General features: G+C 43.1%; 1 non-coding gene across 1 annotated transcript; it reads left to right on the top strand.

Annotated features, from left to right (window-relative positions):
• The first annotated feature begins 268 nt into the window (after positions 1 to 268).
• On the top strand, positions 269 to 352 carry Trnas-gga (transfer RNA serine (anticodon GGA)). Its single transcript is given in 2 exon segments — positions 269 to 308; positions 318 to 352. It is a non-coding gene; the product is annotated as a tRNA-Ser (tRNA).
• The last annotated feature ends 8,567 nt before the right edge of the window (positions 353 to 8,919 follow it).

The raw sequence follows: 8,919 nt of genomic DNA, 5'->3' as shown, positions 1-8,919 counted from the left end.
TGTAGAAGGTTTCACCACAAGGCACATCAGAGCACAGAACCCTGCTTGTCCATGATACAGCGCAAGTTTAATATGATTTGTTTCTTGTTTGCGAATTGTGGGAGCAGTTCCTCAATTTATTCTTGTACAACATCAGATGGTGGTTACCCAAATGCTAGAAGCACAGGTGATGACTTTGCACAAGATGGTTGAATCCTTAGAAGTATAGGCAGCCACGTTGTTAGGACCTACAGCCTTAAAGAATAAGTTGAATGATGCACTGATGCCGGCCCCGGTGGCCGAGCGGTTCTAGGTGCTATAGTCTGGAACCTGGCGACCGCTACGGTCGCAGGTTCGAATCCTGCCTGGGGCATGGATGTGTGTATTGTCATTAGGGTAGTTAGGTTCAAGTAGTTCTAGGGGACTAATGACCTCAGAAGTTAAGTCCCATAGTGCTCAGAGCCATTTGAACCATTTGATGCATTGATAACGAAAGTAACAGCGTTGGAAGACATTAGCTGGCAAGCATAGTCTGATCCTTGGTAGTCAAATGGGTTCTTCAATATACTCGTTGATTCCAGTGACCCTGTAGCACCTAATCATGTGAATACATTTTTTGGGGAAAACACTAAATTAGATAACTGGTGAGACGAAACTTGTTTAAATACGGCTACGTTACTGTAAGTGGGTGAGGCAAAGGCATACATTATGTACCAAGAGACTCATAATCAGGTGCGAACATTAGATTAGATGATAAGTTGTCCAGGGTTGTCACAAACAGGTGAGGTTTTTTATGGAGAAACTCAGACGTTTGTCTCAAAAATATAATGAGTTAGTGGAGTGCTGTAAGTACATTAGGAAAGCTATTGCACAGATTTATGAGGTAAAGTAGAATGCAGAGACTGACACAGTCACCCTGCTCGAGACTGCAAACAGGGCTTTAGACGTTTTTGGGATGAATATTTCTGCCGGCATCTCAAAAGTGAGAATGAGGAATCTGTGTTTTGTCCATCGCCATATAGTGACCGGGCCAAATATCTCACGAAATAAGCATCAAACGAACACTACAAAGAACGAAACTAGTATACCTTGAAGGTGGAAACCAGATGGCACAATGGTTGGCCCCTTTAATGGCGCTGCATAGATCAAACGGATATTAAATACGTTTATTTAAATAGGAATCCCCATTTTTATTACATATTCGAGTAGTACGTAAAGAAATATGAATGTTTTAGTTGGCCACTTTTTTCGCTTTCTGATAGATGGCGCTGTAATAGTCACAAACGTGTAAGTACGTGGTATCACGTAACATTCCGCCAGTGCGGACGATATTTGCTTCGTGATACATTACCCGTGTTAAAATGGACCGTTTACCAATTGCGGAAAAGGTCGATATCGTGTTCATGTACGGCTGTTGTGATCAAAATGCCCAACGGGCGTGTGCTGTGTATGCTGCTCGGTATCCTGGACGACATCATCCAAGTGTCCGGACCGTTCGCCGGATAGTTACGTTATTTAAGGAAACAGGAAGTGTTCAGTCACATGTGAAACGTCAACCGCGACCTGCACAAAATGATGATGCCCAATTAGGTGTTTTAGCTGCTGTCGCGGCTAATCCGCACATCAGTAGCAGACAAATTGCGCGAGAATTGGGAATCTCAAAAACGTCGGTGTTGAGAATGCTACATCAACATCAATTGCACCCGTACCATATTTCTATGCCAACGGAATTGCATGGCGAAGACTTTGAACGTCGTGTACAGTTCTGCTACTGGGCACAAGAGAAATTACGGGACGATGACAGATTTTTTGCAAGCGTTCTATTCAGCGACGAAGCGTCATTCACCAACAGCGCTAACGTAAACCGGCATAATATGCACTATTGGGCAACGGAAAATCCACGATGGCTGCGACAAGTGGAACATCAGCGACCTTGGAGGGTTAATGTATGGTGCGGTATTATGGGAGGAAGGATAATTGGCACTCATTTTATCGATGGAAATCTAAATGGTGCAATGCATGCTGATTTCCTACGTAATGTTCTACCAATGTTACTACAAGATTTTTCACTGCATGACAGAACGGCGATGTACTTCCAACTGATGAGTGTCCAGCACATAGCTCGCGTGCGGTTGAAGCGGTACTGAATAGCATATTTTATGACATGTGGATTGGTCGTCGAAGCATCATACCATGGCCCGCACGTTCATCGGATCTGACGTCCCCGGATTTCTTTCTGTGGCGAAAGTTGAAGGATATTTGCTATCGTGATCCACCGACAACACCTGGCAGCATGCGTCAGCGCATTGTCAATGCATGTGCGAACATTACGGAAGGCGAACTACTCGTTGTTGAGAGGAATGTCTTTACACGGATTGCCAAATGCATTGAGGTTGAAGGACTTCATTTTGAGCATTTATTGCATTAGTATGGTATTTAAAGGTAATCACACTGTAACAGCATGAGTTCTCAGAAATGATAAGTTCACAAAGATACATGTATCACATTGGAAAAACCGAAATAAAATGTTCAGACATACCTACGTTCTGTATTTTAATATAAAAAACCTAGCTGTTACCACCCGTTCGTCCAAAATTGTGAGCCATATTTTTGTGACTATTACAGCGCCATCTGTCACAAAGCGAAACTGTAGTCCAATTAAAACATTCATATTTATTTACGTACTACACGAATATGTAATAAAAAAATGGGTGTTCCTATTTTAAGAAACGCAGTTGATATCCGTTTGACCTATGGCAGCGCCTTCTAGCGGGTCAACCATAGCGCCATCTGGTTTCCCCCTTCAAGCTAGACAAAATTCGTTGTTTGTAGTTTTTCGTTTGACGCTTATTTCGTGAGATATTTGGCCCGGTCACCGGGTCAAATATCTCACGAAATATATATATTCTTTTTATGGGTGTGTTTCTGTGTGTGTGTGTGTGTGTGTGTGTGTGTGTGTGTGTGTGTGTTGGTGGGATGGTGTAGGTGTGTGAAATTCGTTTCTCCTACTCAAACAATTAGCGAGATTGTCTATGCTCAATTCACAACGTGTGTGATGGACCCAAAGCCCATCTTCAATATCACTGTATCGGAAAAAGTTGATTTACTTAAAATTTTTCTGATACAGTGATATTAAAAAATGGGCCTTGGGTCCATCACACACGTTGTGAATTGAGCATAGACAATCACGCTAATTGTTTGAGTAGGAAAATTCGTGTGATTAATCTCATTTAGATATGTAATATCGTATGAAAGTTTTGATTTTGTACTCCATGAACAAAATAAGGATGAGTGCATTAGTTATTTGCCCTGCGGTCCCACGTGGGCAGCACTGCACTGGGAAATGCGCCCCGGAGATTAAATATAACTTTGTGAGGAAAAATATCATGTGTGAAATACTGAGCGTATGGAGCAAGTCTGATCGTGGTACATAATGGCGAGTACAAAGAAATGCCTAGAAAACAGTACCAGAGGATACTGTGACTAGATAAGTTGCCATGACGCGATTGATGGGACTAAAATTCATTGAGGGGAAACAGTACAGACAGATAATTCAATATTTCGGTGAGATCCGTAGCAATAATACTGTCAAACTAATGTCTAGTGATTTAAAATGTCTTTAAATGAGCTTTTTTGTGCAAGATACTGAGGCAAAGTTTTCTTGTTATGCAGTCGATCAGAATGAGATAATTTCGCAGCATGAGTATGCACGCTGAGAGAGTGTGTGTTTCAATTAGTAGGTTAATAGAGCACATAAGTTGTAGAGGGCATCCCAGACCAGTCCCCAGTTGTGCACTGAAGGCTTTGATTTTACGAGACAGTAGTATATTAGGATGGTTAAAGTTGAACTGTAATGCCAAAGAACAAATGTGCCCGCTGGTCACTAGTAAACCATGTGCGAAATAGATTGTTTTAGGGATGTGTTAACCTTGGGAATAATAACTGAAAATCAGTAAGCTAAGATGCTAGTCCCTGTCAATTTTTGTGCTTTTTCGTTTTCTTCCTGTCATGCAATTCCGTGTTTCTTGTTCATCCTTAATCTTATGACATGCAACCGTGACATGAAAGCTGCTGTATCATGAAAATCTGGCTTAAAATTTTTGACTGTCATTTTATTGGTACTGAGTCAGTGAAGCGGTGATTCATCAGACGCTGTGTCTCGGGGATAGTTGGTCACAGTATCGATTCCGCTGCGCAGATTAAAAGTAAAATTACAGACCAGAAATTATAGGTCTTCTGTTCGTGGGATCGTTAACAGAAAACCAATTGTTCTCAAGGAAGCTATGTCCGAGACAATGGTATGATGATTAATAATAGAAATATTAATCCTTAACTCTGCACTGGACACGTTACGCATCATAACGGCTACCGTACTGTGCGATTAATCAATGGAAGACGCAACTAACTAACTAGCATGACCGTTCCTGCTACTAGTATAAAAATTACTCGCTCATCAACACACACATCTAGTGGTCGTCCGCTAGATACGTAGGAGAGTCAAGGGATAAACATTCGCTTTGTATTTACATAGAAAGAAATATTCCCCCACTAACTGCATGCATTAACATGTACTAAGCAACTGAAGCATATGTACATGTGTTTATTAAGAAGTTGATCCACAGTATTGTTTCAGCACTAAAATATTTCAGGTTTACTTCGGTCAACTGCCTAGTTTGCTTGCAATGCAAAGCTAATATGAGTTCTTCTATCCAAGAAGCTGAAGAAAATAAAACATTATGAAAACACCACCTACAGAGAATGAGTGCAGAGGAAACCCCACAACAGACCATGCAACACCAGCGAAGAGTAGGAAGGGACATAGGAAGATCCAGAATGAGGTCGCAATGACAAGTGAAGACAGAACAGACATAAGCGCCTAAACCTTGAAATTCAGAAGAGGAAGAAGAAGATCGATAATATCGTGTCGTACCCACGTAAAGTGAAAGGGATCAATTAGACCCGCTTTCATTTAAATTGAAGGCATTATCGCTTCACATCTTGTTTAGTTTGTATAATAATGTAATGTACAGCCATTAGTCGCGTTGAGTATCTCCCAAAACTGCGTTTCCTTTCATGGCCTGCTGAACACTCAGAGCCACGGGAAAGGGAGATTGCAAATTTGGTGTTATTTACTTAATCGTGTTGCAGATCTGTCCCCTTTCTTTATCTTTTCACGTTGTGGTGTGGATCTTGAGTAATTGTGGGACTGATTTATAGATGGCTCCTTTTCAGGCAGAGGTAGAAAGGTGGTTGGTTGTGCTATTAACTTAGGAGCTTCACTACTACAGGAGGAATGTGAAAGATCGCAGAAATAGTGGTGTGGTCCATGGTTGGTAACAGGTAGGAATTTCTGCCCCTCCTCTTTGGGAAGCGGGTCCGGTAGAGTCCACAAAGTTAAAGACAATTCTCTAGATCTTTGAAAGTGAGAGACGTATGCTTGGTGCTGCACTGAACTTGTGAACATCCACTTCACAAAGGGGTCATTCGTACGTAGACTATATGCCTTCGGTAATTTTATTTGAGTATTCATTTTTCATTCGTTGAGTTATTATAAGACACTGACTGCCACATGAGCCAATGGTGGCTCACAGTTACAGTGGTTGTGACGCCACGTGCGCCATACTTGGTTCATGCATACATTGCACTGTGGGTTGCGTGAGCCATAACTGGCTCACAAGCAGAGTTGTGTTTAGAGGCCTCGTGAGCCTCATAGGGCTCACAGAAAATGCGTTTCAACTATGGGTTTAAAAGTGGTAGCTTCACTGAACACTCTCATGTTCGTAGCACTAAATATTTTTACAACTGGTAGCTATGATGATACCTAACTTTGGCGTACGGTTAAATGGTAGAGAAAAACCGTTTTTGAAATTGTTTTTGGGACATATTCGTAAATGCTCAAGTGCTCTACAACTTGGCAAACAAAGTATCAAAGTCTCACATACAAATAATTCCCGTCAGGGGGCGATTGACTCCACTGCTATTGGATACCAAAGACCCACAACCACGAGCAACACTGCAACCGTTCCACGAAGATAACAGCTACCGCCTTGTGACAGTAGAGGGACCAAAGCAGAGCAGTCAAAGATGATGGTTCAAAATGGTTCAAATGGCTCTGAGCACTATGCGACTTAACATCTGAGGTCATCAGTCCCCTAGAACTTAGAACTACTTAAACCTAACCAACCTAAGGACATCACACACATCCATGCCCGAGGTAGGATTCGAACCTGCGACCGTAGCGGTTGCGCGGTTCCAGACTGAAGCGCCTAGAACCGCTCGGCCACAACGGCCGGACAAAGATGATGTTCGGGCTGTAATAAACGCCTGCGAAAAACAGAAGAAAGAAATGATGCCGCTAAGAAAGTGAAAGGCCGGCCAGAGTGGCCGAGCGGTTCTAGGCGCTACAGTCTGGAGCCGCGCGACCGCTCCGGTCGCAGGTTCGAATCCTGCCTCGGGCATGGATGTGCGTGATGTTCTTAGGTTAGTTAGGTTTAAGTAGTTCTAAGTTCTAGGGGACTCATGACCTCAGTAGTTAAGTCCCATAGTGCTCAGAGCCATTTGAACCATTTAAGAAAGTGAAGAGGGTGTGCACTAAATGCTATAAATGTGACGATTTTATGTGCAACGAGTGTTTTAGTGACATTGGCAAAGCTATGTTGAAGAAGTAGAATATTCTAAGATCTTTATTCATGAACGTTGTCAGGCCAAGTAAAAATTATTGTAAGTAATATTATACGTAACTAATATAATCAAGCAAACTAAGTGTTTGAATCATTTCCTGAAAAACGATTTTTTATATGTATGTGATTTTAAATAGTGTGAGCCACATGTAGCTCATGTGGCCATAGATTACAATTATGTTAAAATCTTGTTGTTGGGTCACGTGATCCACATATGGCTCACGCCTGTTATCAATCCAGATCAGTCATAAATTGACATTTTATCAAGTAACTTAACTCTACATGTTCAAAAGAAGACATTTCTAAAGAAGACATCTGACGCAAAAAATTAGTTTGGCTTCAGAAGTAGTGTTCGTGATTTCAATGTGGCATAGCAACGCATGGTCCAAATTTCATCATGGCAGTCAATGTGTTAAGAAAATTTCAGAGACCTTATATATTCACTTTATTCTGAGCTGACCGTTGAGCCACGTGGGTTCTGTTCTTACCTTACAAACAACACATGATTTTGTCTTTCTTGAATTCCAGCTTTAATTAATATGTTAGGTAGCATTTATTAATTTATAGGATGTTTCCGAAAAGATCTGGCGATCACTTCCATCGGCCTCCACGTGTGCATTTAAGAAGAACGGGTCTCCCTATCACACGATATGGTGAGTGAAATATGTAGGGAGGCAGTGTAAAAAGTGGGGCAATTACCACAGCGTATGTAGATTAAGTTAAACTGCCGTCCAGAACAAAATCTGATATTTTGCGTGACCTCTCATCACTAGAAGCGTAGTTTTAAGTGTGGCACATCTCACCGCCGATAAGTCATCTAATAGCTGGAGTACAAAGTGAGATGTGGTCATGTGTGACGTTATAACTAGTTATTTGGAGTTTTATCCTTTGTCTCTAGTGCAGTGGCATACCTGGGCAGGAACCACCGTTATAGATCCATTTGTGCAAGCTGTAATGTATGCACGTGGTGTTGACCATGACGACTCTTCAGAATGAGATTTTCACTCTGCAGCGGAGTGTGCGCTGATATGAAACTTCCTGGAAGATTAAAACTGTGTGCCCGACCGAGACTCGAACTCGGGACCTTTGCCTTTCGCGGGCAAGTGCTCTACCAACTGAGCTACCGAAGCACGACTCACGCCCGGTACTCACAGCTTTACTTCTGCCAGTACCTCGTCTCCTACCTTCCAAACTTTACAGAAGCTCTCCTGCGAACCGTGCAGAACTAGCACCCCTGAAAGAAAGGATATTGCGGAGACATGGCTTAGCCACAGCCTGGGGGATGTTTCCAGAATGAGATTTTCACTCTGCAGCGGAGTGTGCGCTGATATGAAACTTCCTGGCAGATTAAAACTGTGTGCCCGACCGAGACTCGAAATAGGGACCTTTGCCTTTCGCGGGCAAGTGCTCTACCAACTGAGCAACCGAAGCACGACTCACGCCCGGTACTCACAGCTTTACTTCTGCCAGTACCTCGTCTCCTACCTTCCAAACTTTACAGAAGCTCTCCTGCGAACCTTGCAGAACTAGCACTCCTGAAAGAAAGGATATTGCGGAGACATGGCTTAGCCACAGCCTGGGGGATGTTTCCAGAATGAGATTTTCACTCTGCAGCGGAGTGTGCGCTGATGTGAAACTTCCTGGCAGATTAAAACTGTGTGCCCGACCGAGACTCGAACTCGGGACCTTTGCCTTTCGCGGGCTAGTGCTCTACCAACTGAGCTACCGAAGCACGACTCACGCACGGTACTCACAGCTTTACTTCTGCCAGTACCTCGTCTCCTACCTTCCAAACTTTACAGAAGCTCTCCTGCGAACCTTGCAGAACTAGCACTCCTGAAAGAAAGGATATTGCGGAGACATGGCTTAGCCACAGCCTGGGGGATGTTTCCAGAATGAGATTTTCACTCTGCAGCGGAGTGTGCGCTGATATGAAACTTCCTGGCAGATTAAAACTGTGTGCCCGACCGAGACTCGAACTCGGGACCTTTGCCTTTCGCGGGCAAGTGCTCTACCAACTGAGCTACCGAAGCACGACTCACGCCAGGTACACACAGCTTTACTTCTGCCAGTACCTCGTCTCCTACCTTCCAAACTTTACAGAAGCTCTCCTGCGAACCTTGCAGAACTAGCACTCCTGAAAGAAAGGATATGGCGGAGACATGGCTTAGCCACAGCCTGGGGGATGTTTCCAGAATGAGATTTTCACTCTGCAGCGGAGTGTGCGCTGATATGAAACTTCCTGGCAGATTAAAACTGT

This window comes from Schistocerca serialis, chromosome 8 (genome assembly GCF_023864345.2).
Source record: "Schistocerca serialis cubense isolate TAMUIC-IGC-003099 chromosome 8, iqSchSeri2.2, whole genome shotgun sequence".
Classification (NCBI taxonomy): domain Eukaryota; kingdom Metazoa; phylum Arthropoda; class Insecta; order Orthoptera; family Acrididae; genus Schistocerca; species Schistocerca serialis.
Note: the sequence above shows the minus strand (reverse complement) of the source record. Positions and strands in the feature narration are given on the sequence as shown.